At 48.2% G+C, this 23,030-nt stretch overlaps 2 long non-coding RNA genes across 5 annotated transcripts in view; one reads left to right on the forward strand and one right to left on the reverse strand.

Annotated features, from left to right (window-relative positions):
- Nucleotides 1-4,248: 4,248 nt before the first annotated feature.
- Nucleotides 4,249-23,030, reverse strand: part of LOC106730665 — a 71,436-nt gene continuing 52,654 nt past the window's right edge. For all 4 annotated transcript variants that reach the window (XR_004313193.1, XR_004313194.1, XR_001367113.2 and 1 more), the window contains 4 exons: nucleotides 16,118-16,220; nucleotides 6,760-6,952; nucleotides 4,801-4,896; nucleotides 4,249-4,509 (listed from right to left, as the gene is read on the reverse strand). This is a non-coding gene — a long non-coding RNA (uncharacterized LOC106730665). The remainder of the gene's footprint in view (nucleotides 4,510-4,800; nucleotides 4,897-6,759; nucleotides 6,953-16,117; nucleotides 16,221-23,030) is intronic.
- Nucleotides 7,004-22,178, forward strand: LOC116657990. Its single transcript, XR_004313195.1, has 3 exons — nucleotides 7,004-7,016; nucleotides 18,739-18,745; nucleotides 21,218-22,178. It is a non-coding gene; the product is annotated as an uncharacterized LOC116657990 (long non-coding RNA).

Raw genomic sequence — 23,030 nt, forward strand, 5'->3', positions numbered from 1 at the left:
TCTCCCACTGAAGAGCTTGTTGGAGTCCCCAGCAATCTGAAGTGCTGGCTCTTACTCCTGTCTTACAGATGAAGCAGCTCATGCCTTGCGCATTGGTTCAACGATTACTGCGCATACACTCTGTGTGGGCCCCAGATGAAAAGACTGGTACTGGGGATGACCCAGACCAGGTTCTAGCCTGCATAACAGAGCTCGTGGGCTGACAACAGCCACATACACATGGCTCCCATGTGGCCTCTCCAAATGGGTAGCATGATGGTTAAGAGAGTGGGTTCTGGTCCCAGACTCCCAGTTTCAAGTCCAGGCTCTACCGTTCACTGGCTATATGATCTTAGGCTAGTTACTTAACCTCTCAGTTCCTCTGCTTACTCATCTGTGATAATGGTACCTACCTCATAGCATTGTTGGGAGGATGATATGAATTAATGCAGATAAAGGACTCAGAACAGTGCCTGCTGCACCATAAATGCTCAGTAAATGTTAGCTGGTTTTATTATATAACTTCAGCAATGCAAGTCTGTGTGCCCAGAAAGAGAGCGAGAAGAGAGAATGCATACACGGTGTGGGCGATTCTGCCTAGACATGAGCCCAGCTGTGAGCAAGATGCAGGGGGCGTGGACAGCATCCCGCACATCTGAGTGAGAGCTGAATCTAAAATTATAGTGTGCAAACCTTTGCAATGGCTACCACACACTGCCACCCTATGTATTCAGTGTATTTATTACTGCAAAGGACTATATTCAGAAAACTGCCAATACCTTATTTTACGATAGACAGAAAGGATTTGTCAAAGTTTTTAGAAGTGTATTTATTTTGATAATTTTATCCTCACATTAGAACCTACCACTCATGTTAAATGGTCTCCCCACAGTAACTTCTTTTTTTTTCCAAAATGATGAGTGTCAGAATAAACGGTGAGGACTTTCCAAAGGTTGTTCAGCTGGTGGTTGGGGCAGCTACAGCGAGACCTCGGCCTGAGGACTCACAGTGCAGTGCTCCTCCTTTTTTGATCTGGGCGCTGGGGAACAACCAAGACATTCTCCCAAGAACCCCTGACTTCAGCTTCTGGCTCCTTTCTGAGTGGAGGGGAGAGGCGGGTTTGCTTGCAGAACTTGAACTCACCCTAAAAGGGTGTTTGGAGTGAGAGGAAAGGAGATATGGATTTGAATCCCAGCTTCACAACTGGCTCTATGTGACCTCCCTGAGGTTCCATCTCTATAGGTAGAGGTTAATATCTACGCTGACATGTGTATATATGTATATGTATATATGCAGATATACGTATATCACATACATCACACATACATGTGTATTCTGCATGTATATACATGCACATATGTTACGTACATGTGTGTGTGTGTTCTGCACATATATATATTGCACACAGCAGGGGCTCAAGTGCTTATTCCTTTCCCTCTGTGCAGGCGGTGGGCTCTGGATGCAATGTAGCTTTACGCCAGTAAGTGGCGCTGCAGCCCAAGAAGCAAGAAAAAGGAAAAGGGGTGCAGCCTGTAGGGGTTGTTCAGCTGGGGTCCTGCAGATGAGGGAAGGGGTCATTCAGAGGGAAGGTGGGGGTCCAGACCCCACCAGTGGCTCCCATGCCCACATGAGCAGACACACCCAGCATCCCGCTTATGTGCATAATCAAGGACCAGCCTTACCTGGGAAGGAGGCCGTCCCATACAAGATTTGGAATCCTTACAACAGCCTTATGGGTAGTGCCAATGTGATCCCATTTTACAGATGAGGAAACAGGCCAGAGAGCCAAAGTGAACTGTGCTAGGTCACACTGGAAGTCCGTGGCTGGGTTGGGATTTGATATATGCCCATGAGAATACTAACAGCCAACCTTCCTGCTCCTGCTAATACTGTCCCTTCTGCACATATTAACTCATTAAATCCTCATAACAGCTCTGTGAAGTAGGTATTAGTATTTTTAGCTTCATGTTACAGAGGAGGAAATGGAGGCACTGAGAGTTTAGGCAAATTGTCCAAGGCCACACAGCCAGAGCACGAAACTGGGACTTTAACTCCAGGGTCTCTGCTTTAAATCACTGCGCTCCTGGCTTCCTGGGGCCCTACTGGGAAAAGGAATGCAGGGATGTAGGGACACACACACACACACACACACACCCCCTCATATTCACTTGCTCAGCCAGGCGGCTCCATACTTTACAAGAGTGTGAGGTCCATGGGTGCTATGAAGTGAACCAGGCCACTCTGTGGGGGAGAGAAGAGACCTCCCCCTTGGAAAGACCTTGCTAAATGCTCCCATTTCCCCCAGGGAGCCTCCTCTTTGAAGTCTTCCTGCAGCCCCCCAGTGGACACGATGTCACTTCTCCTGTCACAGCCCCACTTTTGCAGTGAGGGCAGGAACTCTCTGGCTGCTAGGGTGGCACAGGCTGGAGAAGGAAGGGCAGGAGTGAAGCAGGGAGCCCAGCGAGGAGACCGTGGCAGTGACCCAGGTGAGCAAAGACAGTGGTGGCTGTGGCCCCAGGTGGTAGCTTTGGAAGTGGAAGGAATGATTTGGATTCTGGTGATGTTTTGAAGGATGAGCTAACAGAATTTGATTAATTTGATGTGTGGGCATGAGAGAGATTGTTATGATATGTAATAAAATATATTACATACATTTTGTAATAAGGCATTCATTATCAAGGGCTGCATAACAAACTAACTCAAAACTTAGTGGCTTAAGATGATAATAAACATTTATACCTCAAACCATTTCTGGGAGCCAGGAATTGTGACATCTCTGATGATGGGCCTGTCTGAGGCCTCTTGCACTACCTGACCCTTCTGCCCTCACTCCCTCAAGATCTGAAGAGCACTCCCTGGAAAACCACCTGCATACAAATCTCCATCTCATCGTCTGTTTCCTGTGGACCCTGACCTTCAAGAAGGGCATGTGCTTGCCGGCTCCCCAAGGTCCCTGCCTAGCCCACCTGGCCCACCTGGAGTTTGAGTTCTCTATCCTTGCTTATGACCTGGCCTTCTCACAGTGCTGAGAAAAGAAAGAGCCAACACTTCCAATGCAGGGACCACGTGCTCATATGCTAGGCATTATTCTCAGCAATATATTCATTTAACCCTCACAATGACCTCATGATCCTTTGATCACACTGTACTTACTAAAAGGTGAAATTTAAACAAACAACAACAAAACAAATACCTGACAATGATAAGTGCTGATGAGAATGCAAAATGGTACCATCCCACTGGAAAACAGCCTGTCAGTATCTTATAGAATTATAAGTACACATAAAATATGACCCAGTAATTGTACTCCTAGGTATCTGCCTGAAAGAAATGACAGCTTATGTCCACACAAAGACCTGCATGCACATGTTCACAGTAGCTTTATTTATAATCACCCAAAATTGGAGCTGACCCAAATGCCTTTCAACTTGTGAATGGATAAATAAGTTGTGGTATATCCATACCATGAAATACTACTCGGCAATAAAAAGGGACAGAATTCTGACAAATGGAACCACGTGGATGAACCTCAAATGCATTATGCTGAGTGAAAGAAGCCAGACTCAAAGGCTACATCCTGTAGAACGTCATTTATCCCACACTCCTGCAAAGGCAAAACTATACAGAGAACAAGTCATAGTTGTCAGGTGTCTTCTAGTCCTAGGACTGCTGTAACAAAGTACCACAAACTGGGTGGCTTAAAAGAACAGAAATTTGTTCTCTCATAGTTCCAAGGCCAGAAGTCTGAAATGTGTCAGCAGGGCTGCACTCCCTCTGAAGGCTCCTGAGGACCTTGCCCCTTCCAGGTTCTGTGACCCCAGGCATTCCTTGGCTTGTGGCCACATCACTCCAATCTCTGCCTCCATGGTCACATCACCTCCTCCTTTGCATGTTTGCCTTTCTCATATTAGGACACTCGGGATGGCGTTTAGGGTCTGCCTGGATAATCCAGGGTGATCCTCAATTCAAAATCCTGAATTTAATCACTTCTGCCAAGGTCCTTTTTCCAAATAAGGTAACATTTACAAAATTCAGGATTAGAACTTGGTATCTTTGGGGGTACCTTATTCAACCTACTACACCAGGGATGGGGGAAAGAGACTGACTACAGAGGGCGTGAGGGAAATTTGGGGGCGATGGAAATGTTCTATATATCAATTGCGGTGGCAGTTGCATGACTTGGACATTTGTCGTGCCTCCCCCAAGGAGCCCCAGCTGTAAGTGGCAGAACTGGGGATGAATGAAGCAGACTCGACGCTGAGACCATTCTCAATGTAATCAACGCATTATTTATTATTTTGGAAGAAAGTGAGGTGAGTGGGGGTTCTGGGTTCCACTGCTAATAATTAAGCAAATAAGTTGGGAAAATGACAGGAATAGATGAGCTTCCTGAAAGCAGTGACATTTCACGATTCTCCCATTCTCTGGCTCTCAGACTCTGCTTCAGAATTCCGTGAGGCTGAAGATGCTCCCCACTTTGGAGGGTAGTTGTCTGGGAGGCGCTCGGTGGGCGGGGGAGAGGAGAGGATGCTGGGGATGGATGAAAATAATAGCAGGGGGGAGGGTTCTGACCCCTTTCCCTACAGAGCACTCATGCCCTTTCCCTGGGGACAAGGCCTCTGTCCCCTCCATTCACTCAACCCCAGCTGATGCCACACAGCCCCACCAGAGGCCTCCCCACCTCTTCTCATTGTCTGAAGGGCTCAGATGGAGGGGCAGCCCATTAACCCCTTCCTGGCCTCATTGCTTCACTCTGCAGCTGTCACACCCGCAGCCTCAGGCCTGGGCAGAGATGAGGACCCGGTAGTTAATCACAATTACCACACAGTGTCAGCTGTGAGGCTGGCCTCCTCCATCGACTGCCAGCCGGCCCAGGCCAGGGGCGACCCGCACCAGCAATGCAGCAGATTCTAGGACCTGCAGAGGCAAAGAGAGGACAGTCCCTTCATGGTTCACTTCTGGGGACTTCCCCAAAGACCCCAGCAAGGTGTCCTCCATTGTCAGGGCTGCAGCCAGTAGTCTTCAAAACTGCCAAACCTGCCCCCTTGTCCCCAGCTCCTCTGCCTGATCCTCACAGTGGCAGAGTCCTCATCTTGAAACATCACCTCCTCCAAGAAGCCTTCCCTGACCACCCTGGCTGTCACTCTCTACCACAGGCCCTGGTTACATGTTCTTTTGTTTTACTTTTCCAAAGTCACTACCTAGAACTATCTTAGACATTGACTGGTTCCTGTAAATATTAATTTTCCAGGGTTGAAGTAAGAAATGACCACAAATAGGATGGTTTAAGGCAACAGAAATTTATTCTCTCACAGTTCTGAAGGCTAGAAGTCTGATATCATGGTGTCAGCAAGGCCATGCTCTCTCCAAAAGCTCTAGGGAAGGACGCTTCCTCGCTTTTTCCCAGCTTTAGGGGGTTGCCCACAATCCCTGGTGTTCCTTGGCTTGTAGGCACATCACTCCAATCTCAGCCTCTGTCATCACATAGTCTTCTCCCTTCTTGTGTCTGTGTCTGTGCCAAATTTCTTTCTTCTTATAAGGACACTAGTCACTGAATGACCTCATACTTAATTACATCTGCACAGACCTCTATTCCTAAAAAAGGTCATATTCACAGGTGCCAGGGGTCAGGACTTAAGATCACACAATCCCAAGAAGTATGTTTTCTCCATGTGTCCTAAGAGAGCAGGGCCCTGTTGGCTTTGTCGTGGGATGTGTTCTTTACGCAGCCATCAATTAATTTTAAAACAACACGTTTTATCAAGGCCTCTGCCCCAGGCCAGAGCTGGGCCTGGGGAGAAGGGACCCTGATGGAGTCTCTGGCAGGATAAGCCTGCTGCCTAGAGGGGAATAGACAGGGAAGTGGTTTGGTCCCAGAGATGGCTCCCATCCATCTCTGGGAGCCCTGGGATCCAGTTCCCAGTGAGCACAGTGCACATGGTAATCTGGACAGATGAGGAAGAGGGGAAGGCCAAGTATAGCAGGGCCATAGTGGCCAGAGGAACCCACGCAGACTGGAGATTGGTGAGAACTTCACCAAGCAGCTGAGCCTCAAAGGAAAAACTGGATGAGGAAACAGTGTAGGTACACAGGACTGAGCAAGCCAGGGCGCTGAGCTGTCTGCAGGTAGATGGCAAGTACCTGGAGCAGATGCTGCCTGATGCTGCCTGGATGGGGCTGGATAAAGCAGGAAGACCTCAGGGTCTAAACTTTGCCCTAAAATGATGCTGGGGAGCCACTAAAGGATTTAAGGCAGGGGCATGTCGATATCAAATTTGCATGTAACTGATCTCTTCATTTTTCGTTTGTATTTAGGTAGTACATTCACCTATACCTTTTTAAAAATTATTTGTTTTTAATTTTATTCTATTATTTGTTTTTTAATGGCGGTACTGGGGATTGAACCCAGGATCTCATGTAAGCTAGGCACGTGCTCTATAGCAAAAAGTCTCCCTCTTCCCCAGCCCCCAGCCACCCAGGTCCCCTCTTGTAGGCAACCACTGTTACCAGCCTCTCCCAGAGAGAATCTATGCAGATATAAGCAAAGTTCTTTTCCTTTTAAGCATAATTTACACATTGTTATGCACCTTGTTTTTTAAAACATATTGATGTGAAATGCATACATGTAACCAACACCCAATCATGATCCAGGACATTCCCAGCACCCCAAGAATTCTTTCCTGCCCCTACCCAGTCAAACCCTCCACCCCCAGAGGAAGCCACCGATCTGGTTTCTATCACCATAGATTCATTTATTTCACCTGTTCTAGAATTCCTTACCAATGGCATCATTACAGCAGGTTACTTTTTGTGTCCAGTTTGGTTTTGCTCAGCATGCGTTGAGATTCTTCCAGGTTGTTGCATGTATCATTAGTTCACTCATGTGTACTGCAGTGTAGCATCCCACAATGTGGGTTAGCCAGTTTGCTTACCATTCCCTGGTTGACGGACACCAAGCTGCCCCAGTTATTGCCTGTTACAAATGAAACTGTCATGAACATTTGTGTGCAAGTCCTCGTGGGGACATGTATTTCTTTGTCTTTTGGGCAAAAATCTAAGGGTCATAGGGTGGGGGGAGGATGATAAGGCCTGAGCCCACATGTGACCAATTTAGGTGGAGACAGTCACATTCTCTCCAAACCTAAAGAAGAGAATGCTAAACTGGAAATGAAGGTACAGGTACTTCCACGACACCCTACCCACAGCCTACACTTTCATCTGACCCCAGCACGTGTCTCCACCCCATTGCTGATTCCACTCCCTTGCAGGGTAAGTTCCAGGCTTCTCCCCAACAAGCCGCTTTTCCCAGGTGTATCTTATTGATCTTACCACAACCCTTTGCACCTGCTGAACCCTTTTCCCGCAAAGCCTGCCTCCGCCACGTCCCTCACCTGGCTAATTTCCACTTGCCTCTCAGGTCTTATCTCAGGCTGGGTCTCCTCTGCCGAAAGGCCTCCGCTGGGCCCACGCCCTGATGCTGCCCTTCCTCTAGTATTTGCCAGCATGGGTTATTATTGTCAGTATAGAATTCGGCCTGCAGCACCAGAGAGCATTTCGCTGGTTAGAGGGTTACCCAGAAGGGCCCAGCCCAGGACGCGGCATTTAAAAAATGTGACCCACTAGCCAGGCCTTGTTCTCAGCACTTAAGCGGACTAACTCATGCAATGCTCCGCAAAGCAACACTGTAAATGGGCGAATGAGTGAACGAATTAACGAATGAATGAATGAAGTACCCACCAGGGGGCGGTGGCGCTTTGCCACGCAGCCCCGGCAGAGCCGCTTTCCCACCGCCCCTCCTCTTCGGGTCTCGCCACAGCACCCCCCTCTCCCCACCGCAACCCCAGCCCCACAAGGGAATCATCCGCCCCGCCCGCCCCCTCCCCGCCTCAGATAATTAACTCGAACCAATAAAACGCTGATTGCGGCGCCTTTGTACTCGCCGCCTCGGCATTGTCATGGAAAACGGGGTCCCCTCCCCATCCGGGCTACCCGCCCCTCCCCGGTTCCCGCAGCTGGCCCGGAGTCGGACGGAGCCACCTGGACGGGACAGGGGGACCCCGAGCCGCCCGGCGCCCCGTCCATCTGCTCCTGCCCCCCACCCGCGCCCGCACCGTCAGCTGCGGACCCGGCCCAGCCCGGAGTCGGCGAGGGCTGCCTGCGAAGCCCGCACCTCTTCCCTCCGCTCCGCCCCGCGAGACCCGGGGGAGCGGGCGCCCGCGATGCCCGCCTGCAAGCCTGGGTCTGTCCTCAGAGGTGGCGGGGATGGAGGTGCGTTCATGGTCAGAAATAATAACAAGGATGAGAAGCCAAAGGGTTCAGAAGGGAACCATCGGTGGGAGAGGCCCCCCTCCCCATTTCTAGTTCCCCAAGAAGACCTTCTAACCTGTATACGTACATGCATGAATATACTTTAAAGAGGATACAAGCAACACGGGAAAACAGGTTGGAGGGAACCAATTTAGAGAACGCAGAGGGTTTCACAGAACTGTTCCCCCTTCATCCTCACCTCCCCAGTGACTGTCAGTTTGGGGGATATTTCTCCAGAGAGATGTCTCTGCATGCATCCCCAGATGTATCTGCATATGCACACATGTATTACCCTACATGGAATCATGCACTTCCTATTATCTATGGGTGGCTTTATTTTACTTGACAAAAATGGCTAGAGATCTTTCCACGGCGGGGTTGTTTACAGAACAACACAACAGCAGGCCCCCTCGGTTGGCTCCCACCCTGACCCCATTTCAGTCTGGGTGTGGTCTGCTGCCCGGCCTGTGTGCTTTTCCCGAGCTCAAGTAGGGGAGAAGGGTCTGCCCTTGCATGAATGGGGGGTGGGGTGGGGTCTGTGTTTCTGGGCTTCTGGGAACCTAAGAGGTCTTTGAGCTGCCTTTCAGCAGAGAGGAGTGGACTAATAATATTAACAGCAGCAGCAGCAGCTGTAAAGCAAAAGTATCCAAAACATGGAAACAAGACAAAAGACTGAGTATCCTTTCAATGTCATCCTAAGCACTGTCTGATCAGCGGGCCAGGGTCACCTGATTCTCTAGGCAATACACCTTTGTTTGACTTCGCTGTTTATTATTGATCAGAGTCCCTATTCAGTGAAGTTACACCTTATCTTGTAAAAGATGCACAGTTGCAAATGATTTCTGTCCTATAGTAAAAATAATGCAAAAGCTTGTGGTTTTGTTGCCCTGTAAGATATTCATGGGGGAGGGGAGGGTATAGTTCAGCGTTAAGAGTGTGTGCCTGGAATGCAGAAGGTTCTGGGTTCAATCCCCAGTATGTCCATAAATAAACCTATTTACCTTCCCCCAAGAAAGAAAGTGGGTATATTATTTTTAAATGATTTTTTAAATAAAAGTAAATAAATAAACCTAATTACCCCCCCAAAAAAGAAAGAAAAAAAAGAAAGAGAATGTACTATTTAAAAAATGATTAAAGAAAGAAAAGACATTCCCCAGTTTTGTACCTAACATGGCCATCTTGTCCGCCATTGAACCAGTTCTACCATCCTGCTGGTTCCCTCATTAATGAGTTAAATAAGCCTTTGATGTGTGCTTACTATATATATTTGCACAAGATTTGTGTTTTCAGCTTTCTGGGAATAATACTTTGAACCGGTTAACTTTTTTTGAAGGCTTACTCTGTGCCAGGCGCAGTCCTCAGGGCTTCACTAGGAAGAAGGGGCTTACAGGGCTGACTCTAGGGTGACAAATCTGGGTGCGGATTCCCCTTCAGCCACTCACCAGCTGTGAGATCTCAAGCAAGATTTTACTAGGCACCATCTCTGTGCCAGGCTCATCCACATTCTTATCTCTTATTCAACTCAGATCACATTACATCCCTGCAAGATGAGATTTGCTTTCACATTTTCCAGTTTTTTGTATGTCCTGTGCGTATCCCTTCCCTCAAGACTCAGGGTCTTCAACTGTGAGGCAAAGTTGGTGATAGCTCCCTCCCAGGATGATGTGAAGATACAGTGTGATAATGCCTAGAAAAGTAGCTCCATCAGTGCTGCATCTTGTTACTTGTGGTTCAGTAGCAGGAAGCTCAGAGAGGGGAAGTAACCTACCCAAAGTCACAAGGTCCCAAAGGCCATCACACCTGCTGCCTCAGTCATTTAATGGCTCAGAGCCTCCAATGTCACATCTGTAAAATGGGAATAACCAAACCACCAGGAGCTATTCCCAGATGAAAGCAGACTCTACCTGGCAGAGAGGTCAGCTGTTGTAGCAGCTGCAAACTTAGTTCTGTGGTTGTGTGAGAGCGGAAGTGTTTATGTCATACACCAGATCATCTGTTGCGATGCCTTTTGGCTCTTGCTTTTACAGCCAGCACCTGAGAGAAGAGGTATTTTTCTTCCACCCCAATAGGATGAGTGTTTGTGCCCTGAGCTCTAGGCTCTTGCTCCGGAGTCCTTGGCATCTTCTTTGTGTGTCTAGGGTTTTCTTTCCTGAAATGGACCCCACTCAGATTTGTGGTCAAAGGTGGCAGCTCCCAAGACCTCAGGCTTAGAAGCTGTATTCATTTTCTGGGGCTGCTATAAGAAAGTACCACGAGCTGAGAGGCTCAAAACAACAGAAATGTATTGTCTCCAGGTCTGGAGGCTAGAAGTCTGAGATCAAGGTATTAGGGCCATGTACCCTCTGGGGGCTCCCTTAAGATCTGTTCCATGCCTCTCTCCTGGCTTCTGGGGCTTGCCCACAGTCTGTGGCATCCCTTGGCTTGTAGACAAATCACTCTAGTGTCTGCCTCCATTATCACCTGGTGTTCTCTCTATATGTCTGTGTCTGTGTCAAAATTTCCCTCTTTCTATAAGGACACTGGGCATTGGATTAGGGTCAGCCCTACTCCACTGAGACCACATCTTAACTTGATTACATCTGCAAAGACCCTATTTCTAAGTAAGGTCACATTCTGAGGTTTTGGGTGGACATGAATTTAGGGGAAGGGGGGATGTTATTCAACCCAGTACAGACAGCAAGCATCTCCTTGGTGATCCTGAAAGGAAACAACCCTCCTCGCATATTTTGGATTACAAAAACCCCAGGATTCGGGCGAGACCCTCGGGATGGGCAGTATCGGGTGTCTGGTCATCCTATTAGCAGGGAGCTAGGAGTTGTATCTCCTCTGATTAGACAAATAAAACATGAGGTGCCAGTGAGGACCAGACAGTGCCCACCACTCATGTCTCTGCTCCAAACTGTGTGCACGAGTGCTGGGCTATGAGCTGCCAGCAGGCCAGCCTTCCTCTCTGGTCTGTACTTTCCTAATCTGTCAAATGGGCACAGTGAATTCAATTGCACTTGTATGAATTTTGAGACCAAGCAAAATTTATGGTGGAAAAATTAGAATAGTGGTTAACATGGGGGTTGGGCAGGAGGGAGCCTGTTGGGTGATGGAAATGTTCTATAACTTGATCTGGATGGTAGTCACACAGGTGTTATGTAAGTACATGTGAACATTCATTTAATGGCATGCAATGTGTGCTCTCCGTACTTTAGTGTGTGCATTTTATACCTTACTAAAAAGGTAGAAAGGAAGGAAAAAGGAAGGAAGGAAGGGAGGGACGAGAGAGAAGGGGAAGGGAGGGAAGAAAGATGAACACAATGATCCTTAGCCAGGCCTGGCTTCCAAGCCTTTCTGCAAATGGTGGGTGGAGGGGCACTGAGATCCAGCCTTGGCAGCAAAAATAGAATGGAGGGGCTGGTGTCGGGCATGGCCCTCTTTCTTTGTCCTCTCATCCCAGGCCTCCCCCCTGGAAGAGAGAAGGTGAGACTTCAGAGTCACACCTACTGGCTGTGTGACTTTGGGCATGTTGCTTGCCTTCTCTGGGCCTCAGGTGCCTCATCTGGAAAATAGGGACAATACTTTCAAAGAACTGTGGTAAGGGCTGAACTGTCCTGGCCCAGGCCCCAGCATGGAGAGGGAGTTGTGTCTGAGCTCCAGCTACCCTGTCCTGACAGCGGCTACAGGCAGGTGAGAAGCAGTGCTGGATTCCAGGGTTCAAGTCCTGATTTTTCCCACTCACCACCTGTGTGATGGTGGCTCAGTCACTCATCTTGGTCTCCCCCTTGGGAAAATGCCTTCCCTCCCAAGGTTGTCATGTCATTCACTGGTTCATCCTGGCCCAGTTTCCTACACATTTTTGTGGCTCAATCTGCTCATCTCTAAAATGGGGATGAGACAATCCCTATGGCATAGGGTTGCTGTGATGATGCAAGGAATCTGCATTTAGAACAGTGACTGGCCCAAAGCAAGGACTCCAGAAACCTTAGCTGGTGTCACTCTCTGTGCCTGCCCATTGATGGAACTCCTGCTGTGTGGTGGGCACCAGGCTGGACATCCAGAGTCCCAGTGGGGCTGGCAGTCCAGCAGGTGGATGACAAGGTTGCCTCGAAGCACCCAGCCTCCTGAGGCTGCTGCCTCCCAGGCTGAGCATTTCAGCTGTACCCAGGCCAGATGCACGGTTCTGCCAAGCGAGGCGCTTAGAGAGGCTGTCACCCTGCAGCACAAAGGCAGCTCCTCACGTCATGGGCGGGGCCAGGAAAGAGCTCCAACCACCTGGCTCTGCAACTGCTCCCAGGGCAGCCTGGCCCCAAGCCTGCGCTCCCTGCCTCTCTGAGCCGGAAAGGATGGGGCAGCTGCAAAGGCAGGGGCAGGAGGCACGTCCGAGATCCGGGCAGAGAAGGGGCAAGGGCGGAAGCACAGGGCCTGGAGGCCAGGGAAGAAGGGAGCCCGTGAACAGTGAGAAGAGGAGGGGAGGGAAGGAGATTAAGGGGAATCCCTGACCCTCACTGAGCACCCAGCGGACCAGGCTTTGGTCTCAGTTACTCCTCATAACAACCTCAAGAGTGATGCCCATTAATCAGCACCCCGTTTAACAGTTCAGGAAACCAAAGCACAGAGAGATTAAGTAAGTTGCTTAAGGTCACACAGCCAGTATGTGGCAGAGCTGGGATCTGAACCTAAGGCAGCCAGAGTCCATGCTCTTCATCACCATGAAGATGAAGAGGAGGGAAGCTGGGAGGGAGGGGGAGGAGAAGAACGACTGGACAAAAGAAAGGCAGAAAGAAGGAGAGGAAAGAGAAAATGAGAAAAGGAAGGAAAGAGAAAGATGCAAAGAGAGAGAAGGCGGAAGAAGAATAAAGTGGAAAGAGGTGAGGAGGAGGGAGAAGGAAACGTTCAGGAGAGCAGGAGGCCCCTCCTTGGGGGCCTGGGAGAGGGAGGCTGCCCTCTGCCCCGCCCCTCTTCCCCCCTCCCCCGCCCCTCTTCCCCCTGCCCTCCCCCCTCCCCCAACTCCCACCTCGACACCCCCCACTGCCTGGCATGGAGCTGCTTCCTGAATTGCACACCAGGCTCTTGGGATGGCCCTGACCACCACACCAGAAGACATTAGCTTCTTGGAAACAAACCAGAGAAGGGAGGTTGAGGGCAGAAGAACCAGAAGGCCTGCCAGGTGAGAAGCCCCCTGTGTGCCTGGCCTGAAGGGCTTGTTTCTACCCCACAGCCACCCTCAGGGGGACTTGTCCCCTGTCCAAAGGTGGAAAAGCCCAAGTCAGAAGGTGAAGTATGTCCCCCAGTGCACAGGGCTGGTAAAGCCCCGATGCGGGGCTGGAGCCCACAGTCCACCCCAGAGGCTGCTGCCTTCTGAGCCTCCACACTCTCCAGCCTCCATCCTCAGCCCAGTATCAGCATCAGCAGCAGGACCAGCCCCGTGGGAGAAGCCAGCTTGTACACAATCAAATGGGTATGTTCACCCTCTTCCTCTTAAACTGACCTACTTGGCAGCCCCAGGCCCATCAGCCTCTCTGAAGGGCAGCCGACAGAGGGCACAGATAGAGAGGAGGAGAAGCCAGCCCAGGCCACTTGCACTCATCCTGGACCAAGCCGACAGCCCACTGCAGTCAGCATGGGCTGCGTCATCCGCTTAAGCGAACATCAGCTCATTCCACTGGGAACTCTGGAGTCTGAGGGCCTAAGGTGCAGTTTTGGATGGCCTGGGATCCCTTTGAACATGCACCCCAATTTAATTCTGTGTGTAGCTGACCTTTTCTGGCCTTTGGTTTTCATCAGACTCTCAAAAGGGGTTAAATCTCCCAAAAGGTTAAGAGTCACTCAGAGACATTTGCCCAAACAACCTGTGAATTATTGCAGGTGAATTTAGAAAACCATAGTGGAAAAGGAGGCCTGAATCTTGGAGCTCTGAGGACAGGGGCCTGGCCTATTGTAATCCTTATCTCCAGTGCTTGGTTCACAGTAGGTGTTCAGTAAGTATGAATGAATGAGTGAACAATTTACAGAAAGCTACCAGGGCAACAGAAGGAGCCAAGAAGGGGTGTGGAGAAGCCCTCATTATTTGATGCTGCATTACAAAACTCAGTAGCCCATAACAAGAACAGTAATTTAATAGGTTTCATGATTTCTCTGGTCAGGAGTTTGGGACAAATATGGCTGGCTGGTTCTGGGGCTGCACTCATCTGAAGGCTTGACTGGGACTGGAAAATCCACTTCCAAAGTGGCTCATTCATATGACTGGCAAGATGGTGACAACTGAAGGTGGGACTTCAGTTCCTTTGCATGTGGGCCTTTCCACAGGCTGCTTGAGTGACTTCACAGCATGGCTGCTGGCTTCCCCAGAGTGACCAAGCCCAGAGACCAAGGCAGAAGCTGCAGCACATCTCATGACCTAGCCTTAGAAGTCACATTCCACCATTTCCACAGAATTCCTGTGTACTGGTTACACAGGTCAGCTTTTTTATAACTCAGAGTTGATGTGAATCTCAGGAGAAGAGGATCCTTGGGGGCCACCTTAGGGGCTGGAGGCCACAGGGTAGTCAGGGAGGTGAGAGGAAAATCTGGAGAATTCAGGGCCATGGAGAGCAGAGGTCTCCTGCAGAAAGTAGCCCTGCCCTGAACAGAGTTGGGGTTGTGTTTCAAGTCCAGAGCTTGACCACATTTCCCAGGCCAATCTTCCACTCTCCACCTCACTTCTGGCCATACCTTCCCCCAACTAAGTCATCAGTCCAGACTTGCTGGGTTTTGATCAATTCTGTAAAAACAACACAATTCTCCTACCTCCAAGCCTTTATTTCTACTCTTTTCTCTGCCTCGAATGTCCTTCTCACTGCTCCCCTCAAGCTACTTCCTCCAGGAAGCCTCCCTAAATGCACCCTACATGCATCAGTCACCTCACTCAGTCCCTTGTACATCATCCATGGCCGCATAGACCCCCGTGTACCATGTCTGCCTCCTTCACCCAAGTGCCCTGGGTTGGAGGGCTGACCCACAGATGCCCAATGCTATACACTGAATGCATGAATAATGGGTGGGTAGCACCCTACACACAACAGGCACAAAGAGGAACTGAGGCATAGCTGATTACTTCCCTGGGTCTCAGTGTCCCCACTGGTCAAATGTCAGGGAGGCCCCTTCCAACCCCAAGATTCTGCTATTATATTCTCCTGGAAGCACCCAAGGACAACACCTTGCAATGAGAATTGAGAAGTCAGGGCAGAATTCAAATTCCAGAGCCTCCACTTACTTCATCTGCAAGGTCGGGCAAGTCACTGACCTCTCCACACCTGAGATTCCCCAGCTGTAAAAGGTACTAATGTTCCTGTTAAACAGGGACAACTATATGTGAATTGTCAGATTGCTCCAGTTCTGAAACTGCACTCATCCAGGTAAATGCTCCGCCCAGAGCCTGGCGCATGGAGGACACCAGTGACAGCCATGGCAGGAGTGCCCAGTCCCCCTTCAAGAGAGAACTTGTCCTTCAGGTGCCAGGAGAGTGGTGAGCCTCCAGCCTCCAACTGCACCTTCAGGAACCTCCTCAACTTTTGAGCCGAGGCCAAGCTCTTCCAGGGCCAACCCAGCCAATGTCCGAGCCAGCAGGGGAAGCAGGGCCGGGTCACTTCTGCCCAGCGTGGGTCTCCCCTGATGGGCGCGCTCTCCTCTAGAGCTCCCCGTTGGATTGGCAGTGCCAGACCTGCTCTGTGGTCTCCAGCTCTCCCTCCAATTCTGCTCTGCCCGCCTTTGTCTTGTCCAGGCATCAGGCCCCCATAAACCTCTTACTCTCCTGGCTCCATCTCAGCATCTGCACCTGGGGGACCCAAACTGACAGGGCACTCACCAGAGCAGTGGTTCCCAGGACTGGCAGCAACAGCATCACCAGGGAACTTGTAAGACATGCCCATCCTCAGGGCCCGCCACTCCCCGGACCTCCACTATGAGACCTGCCGTCAGAGAGAGCTATTGTTCAGACATCATAGTGGCAGTGCGGTAGGGGCTGGGGGTGAGGGGGCGGTCTGTGGGAAGAGGAGAATGTTTTATCACCAGCTCAGCAATTCCCCACCTGCCAAGTTCCAAAAATCCAAGGGCTGAACCAACTAGCCCCTGTCCCCACCCTGTCTGGGGAAGGGTCCAGTCCAACCTCCAGCTGGAGACTTCGCAGGTCCCTGGGTTTGTGAGGCTGCACACAACACTGCCTTATTCCGTCCTGCTCCTTGCCCCTCCTTCTCCCTTGCCTCCCCAGGGGCACCCCAGCCCTGCCCGCCTGCCTCCTCTTTGTCTGCCAATCTGTCTCCATCCCAAGATGAGCCCCAGGCCTCCGCCAGCCAGTCTGCACTCCACCTGCAAGACCCAGAGAGAGGCCTCTATGCTCCCAACTGCTACTTACTTACCCTGGGGAAAGGTCCAGGGGAATGGTTCATACTCCCGGCCTCCCTGTCAGCCCAGGTTAACAATCACCCCCCTCCACCACCACCCCATCATTGGGAGCATCCTCTCCCATCTAAGGTGCTCAAAGTCTCTCCATGTGACAAGTGAGGAAATGGGGGACAGAGAGGCACAGAGGCTTGCGCGAGGTCACAAAGCAAGAAACAGGAGCAGCCAGGATTTAGACTTGCTCTCTCTTCCCACCTCAGCCTCCCACTCCCAGGCTCCAGCAGGTAGCAGGTGACAATTTTGAGACGGTCACATGTGGCAGGGATATTGTTGGCCCTGAAAGATTCAAGGCCTTCATAGGCTCACAAAGCAGCCACAGCCTGTCCCTGGGGCATGCTGGTGCCGCCTTCTTCTTTCTCCATTAGGCATGATCCTCACTGATGCCACCACCCAGGAGATAAGGCTCAGAGACAGGCAGACACTGGCCAGGGGTCACACAGTTGCTTTTGCTTTTCTAAACTACAAGTAGGGTGATATTTTATGGGTGCCAATTCATCCTCTGTCCAGCCCCATCTCAGAGAACCCTGGACTGTCCAGGCCAGAATAACAGTGGCAGTAACGACAGGCACATTTACTGAGCACTCACTGTGTGGCAGGCATGGCTGACATGTGCTCCGAGACACTGTTGCAGGAAAATGGAGTGGGAGAGGATAGCCATGTCCCAGGTCCCAGGCAAGTCCCTGGGATGCACCCCAGCAAGTGAGGGTTCTTGGCTTTGCACAGGAAAAGAATTCAAGAGTGAGCCACAATAGAGTGAAAGTAGATTTATCCAGGGAGATAGATACACACTCCACAGACTGAGTGCAGGCAGTCTCTGAAGGCAACAGAGAGAGAGACCTGCAAGGTACGGGGTTGTTAGTTTTTATGGGCTCGGTACTTTCGTATGCTAACGAGTGGGGGGATTATTCCAACTATTTGGGGGAAGGGGCGGGGATTCCCAGGAATTGGGCCCTGCCCATTTTTGGACCTTTTATGGTCAGCCTAGAAACTGCCATGCCGCCTGTGGAGGTGCAACGGGGCTCAAGATCTACTGGAAGCGAATCTTCCGCCATCTTGGTTCTAACCTGTTAACCTATCCTCAGTTGCTGTGTCATTCTTTTAATGGCTGTGCCCTGTCTGTCCCCTTCCATCCTGTCTCAACTGTCTGATGTCATCCTCTTCAGGAGCCTGTGACAGACATGCAGTTAGCAGCCCCGGCCACACATACGGTCACTAGCCTCAGAGGGGCCAATACTTTAGCTCTAACTGCCCTAGACCTACCCTCCATTTTATAGATGGGGGATTTGAGGCCCAGAGAGGGGATTTCTTCAAGGACATGCAACTAGTTAGTGTCAGCACCAGCCTTTCCCAGGCAGTTTACCCAGTAAGAGTAATCCTAGTCTACTCTTACAGCACTTGACAGTTTGCTAACCTCTCATCTCCTCTCAGGAAGAAGGCAAGGGTTTCTTCTGTCTAATGGTTAACTTTTGGGGATTTTTATACGATGTGCCACTATAATTCTAAAAACTTTATATTCACTCATTTAATGCTCACAAATACCCTACAAAGTGAGTACATTTATTATCCTGGTTTTGCAAATGAGACTGAGGCCAGAGTTTAAATCATCTGCCCAAGGTCACACAGCCAGGATTAGAAGTCAGGCAGCTGAGGTTTTAACCACTATGATGTCTTTCTTTACTGTGGAAAAATCTGAGGCTTTGCGAAAGGACAGGACTTGCCTGAGGCCACAGAGCTAGAGAGCGTGGGGTTGGGCTGGATGGCAGCTCGGACCTCCTGCCTCCAAGCCCAGGGCTGGTTCTTCTCCCTGGCAGTGCTTTTTCTCACTCAGTGTTTGTTGGTTAAGAGACACTCACTGGGAACCTTCTTTGCCAGAACAACCATCACAGCTTCCCTGCCCAAAAGGTGAGGCAGACAGGAAACAGACACCCACAACTTGAGGCATGAACGGGTTCCTGCAGGTTCCAGGGGCCGCAGGGGGAGTAACTGGTAGGACATTGACCCACCCTGGGAATAAAGGGAGGCTTCCAGAATTCTGGTCCTTGAGTCAAGTGGGAGCTTTTCCAGAAGGACAGGGTGGCATAAGACATCCCAAACTGAGGAAAGAACACATGCAAAGGCCAGCAGTGTGAGACAGTGTGAACTGCTGTGGAGAGTTCTGTTCAGCCCTGAGCAAGGGTGAAGACTGAAAAGGTTGAACAGGGAGGATCATGGAAGGCCCCTGAGGGAGTCAGGATACTGAAGCCCTGACCCAAATCTGTGCATATCTCACAGCATAACCTCAGTATTTCCATCCATAAAATGGGAGTAGGGGTAGAGAGTTGGTGTCTAAAGACCCTGTCAGCTCCAACTTTTGGTTGGTGGAGTCAGGATGGATTTGAACAGGAGGATAGTTTTAGTGTAAAGGCAGGAGGCAAGGGAAAGAAGGTCATGTTGGGAAGGGAAAAAAAGGTCCAGAGGAAAAAGAATGCAGAGTAGGTGTTGAAAGGAAAGTATATGGTTTCTATACAGGGTCTCTGGGATGGTGTAGACAGAGGAGAGCATGTGAAAAGTTTGTATCAGTCCGGACTCTTCAGTTACAAGTGAAAGAAAGAAAAAAAAATCACTGAAATTTATTAAAATTTCATAGAAATTTTTATAAAAAATTTTACAAAAATTTATAGAAATTTATAAAACGAGAAGTCCAGAGCACTGGCTTTAGGCATGGCTGGATCCAGGTGCTGACATGTTATTGTGAGGACCCTGTTTCTCCCTCCCATCTTGGCTTTGATTTCTTCATTGTTTTCACTCTCAGGGAGGTTCTAACCTCATGGAGGCAAAGGTGACCACCCATAGCTCCAGAATCCATCACATAAACTATTCTCCTCATGGAAAAAAGAGATTCTCAAACCCACCCAGGGCATTATCCTGGACCCTTTTCTTTCTCTCACATCTAACATTAGATCTATCCTCAAATCTTGTTGGATTTGCCTATAAAAGAGAGACAGAATTTCCCTACATCTCCCCACCTCCAATGATAACAGCCTGGTCCAAGTCACCCTCACTATTTACTCTACTTTCTAAATTGATGTATTACATTCATGTAGAGAGAACACAACTGGAGATGTACATCCAGCTCAATGAATCTTCACACAGTGAGCGCATGATGTAACGTCCACCCAGATCAAGACATAGAACACTGACAGCATCCCCAGAAGCCTCCCTCCCACCCCCTCCTAGTTAATACCCCTTAACAGTGTGTCCTCTTATGTGTCTGAGTCACCATCATCTCTCGCCTGATTTAGTGCATCAGTTCCTGGATTTCTCAAGCTTTCACTCTTGCCCCTTTCAGTTAATTCGGTCAATTCAGAGACCTTATAAAATGTAAATCAAAAGATGTTCCTCCTCTGTCAAACCCTCCCATAGCTCCCATCTCATTTGGTATAAAAGCCAAAGTTCTTATCGTGGCCTGGATGGTCCTAAACATGGGGCACCTCATCCACTCTCCTACCGCCTACCTCCTCTAGCAACCCCTGCTCCAGACATACTGGCTTCTTTCTGTTCCTCACTGAGGCACACTCTCAGGTACTCATGCACAGACCATTGTACTTGGCTGTTCCTACTACCTGGAATCCTATTCTTCCCCACCATCCCCATAGCCCCATGGTTCACTCCATCACCTCCTTTGAGTCTGTGTTCAAAGGTTCCCTTCTGATGTCTGCTCCCACCCAAGATGAAGTAATAGGAACTGAATTTACTCTCCCACTTGAAACAACTACAAAAAAAACAAAACAAACAAACAAACAAACACCCAGGAAAAATACATGAAATGACAGTTTTCAAGACACTGGGCATCAGGCAATGAAGAGGAGTGATCCCTGAGCGATGAGAAGTAAGCAGTGTGAGCCCTCTCACTGCCCAGGTTTACTGCCTGGGAGGCATTTCCAGACCCTAGTACAGGGAGCGGGTGAAGCCCAGCAGACTCTGAGTTAACAAAATGCAGCTGAAGAATCTGGGAAGACCAAGGAGAGCAGAACTTGCGGGACAGAGTATCAGAGAGGAGAGAGCTAAGCAGAGAGAATTCCAGAGATCTGCAGAAATTACCCCTAGAGTATTAGGCTGAGCACTGGTTGGCGGTTTTGTGTGATAAAACTTCTCTGGGCCTGGTAAAAACATGGGTAAATATGAGAGCAGTGCCTAGCAGTCACACTGGACCAAATATAGTGCCAAATAGGAAAAAAAATTATAAGTCATGGGTCAATAGTTAGAGTATTTAGGAAAGTATACTTCACAGTATTGGTAAAAAATTAGCCCTAAACAGAGCACTGCTCTGCCACATTCAACAAATCATAAAAGCAAGATTTGAAAGGATCAAAGTGTTTCCGTAACCTAACTGAATCTCAGAGCAAAAGTCAAAGAGACTTATAGAAATACAAAAACATACAGCATCCAACAAAGGCAAAATTCACAACATCTGGCATCCAAAGATTACAGGCATGCAAAGAAGCAAGAAAGCATGGCTCAAAATGAGGAGAATAATGAATCAGTTGAAACCCAGAACTGACAAAGAAATAGTGGACAAGAACATAAACAATGATTAAAACTGTTTTCTATATGCTCCAAAATTAAAGAGATACATGGAAGATATAAAGAGATCCAACTTAAACTTCTAGAAATGAAAACTACAATGTCTGAAATGAAAAATACGCTGGGATTAATGGCCCACTAAACACAGCAGAAGAAAAGATTAGCAAATTTGAAGACACAACAAAGAGAAACTATTCAAAATGGAACACACAAAGAGGAAAAAAATAATAAAATAAAAACAAAAGTATCAAGAGCTGTGGAACAACTTCAGACAGTCTAATATATGTGAAATTGAGGTCCCCAAAGGAAAGGAAATATTTGAAAAAGAATGGCTAAAGAATGGCTTAAAATGTTCCAAATATGACGTAAACTAAAAACTAAAACACAGATACAAGAAGCTTAACAAACCTCAAGCACAAGAAACAGGAAGAAAATTACCCTTTATGATCAAATTGTTCAAAACCAGTGACGAAGAAGAAAATATTTAAAAAACAGTGAGAGAGAAAAGACATGTCTGTACAGAGGAACAAAGGTAAGGATAATGGCAAATTTCTTATTGGACACGACGGGAGTTAGAGATATATACTATAAATTCTAATGCAACCACTGAAATAACAACATGAGGAATTACAGCTAATAAACCAATAAAGGAGGTAAGATGGGAGGATGAAAAATGCTCAGTTAATCACAAATGAGGCAGAAAAAAAAGAAAAAGGAAACAAAGAGATACGGGACAAAAAGAAAACAAATAGCAAGATAATAGACTTAAATCTAACCATATCAATAACCACATTAAATGTAAATGGTCTAAACAGCCCCAATTAAAAAGCAGAGATGGTCAGATTGGATTTTTATAAAGATCCAAATACATGCCACCTACCAAAAAAAAAAAAAAAGCCTTTAAATATAAAGACACAAGTTAAAAGTACTAGAATGGAAAAAGATATTTCATACTAACACTAATCAAAAGGACATTAGAGTGGCTAGTTTCATATCAAGCAAAATTTATTTCAGAGCAAAGAATCTTACCAGGGATAAGGTAAGGTCATTTCATAATGAGTAAGAGGCAGATTAATCAAGAACATATAACAGTTTTAAATGGTTTAATTTTAATGGCAGAGATCCAAAATACATAAAGCAAAAACTGATAGACCTGCAAGGAGAAATAAATCCACAATTATAGACTGAGTGAGATTTCAAATCTCGATAAACGAAAGAACAAATAGAAAATCAAATACTACCAGTGCATCTCACCTTGACCATCAATTTTAATTGCACTCCCTCACTCCCTACCCCTCTCTCCTGAACACTTTACCTTCTAACAAAATATTTATTTGTATACTTGTTTTTTTTTTTTAAGTTTATTTGTATAATCAAAGAACAGTGTCTGGCACTTAGAAGGTTCTCAAACCACCAACCAAAAAAACTTGTTGAATAAAAACATGATTGAAAGATTGTTAGTTGCTATTATTATGACTAGTACCTTGTGACTCTGCATATAGTCTTTATTGTTACTTCAATGAGTAGACCCCAACAAAATCAATATTGGAGACCCAGAATTCTCCAAGAGTAGAAATCCAGAACGCTCATGTAAGATGCACAGGATGTTAATATTCTAGAAAGTCAGCGTCTACAATGTTAGAATTCTGGGATGTTTAGAGCCGGAACATCAGAAGCAGGGACCAGAGTTGACAAGGGATCTAAACTTGGTGTGTATAGGTTCAGAGTCAAAACAGTGCTTTCTTTTATTCCACTTG

Source organism: Camelus ferus, chromosome 19 (genome assembly GCF_009834535.1).
Source record: "Camelus ferus isolate YT-003-E chromosome 19, BCGSAC_Cfer_1.0, whole genome shotgun sequence".
In the NCBI taxonomy this organism is placed as follows: domain Eukaryota; kingdom Metazoa; phylum Chordata; class Mammalia; order Artiodactyla; family Camelidae; genus Camelus; species Camelus ferus.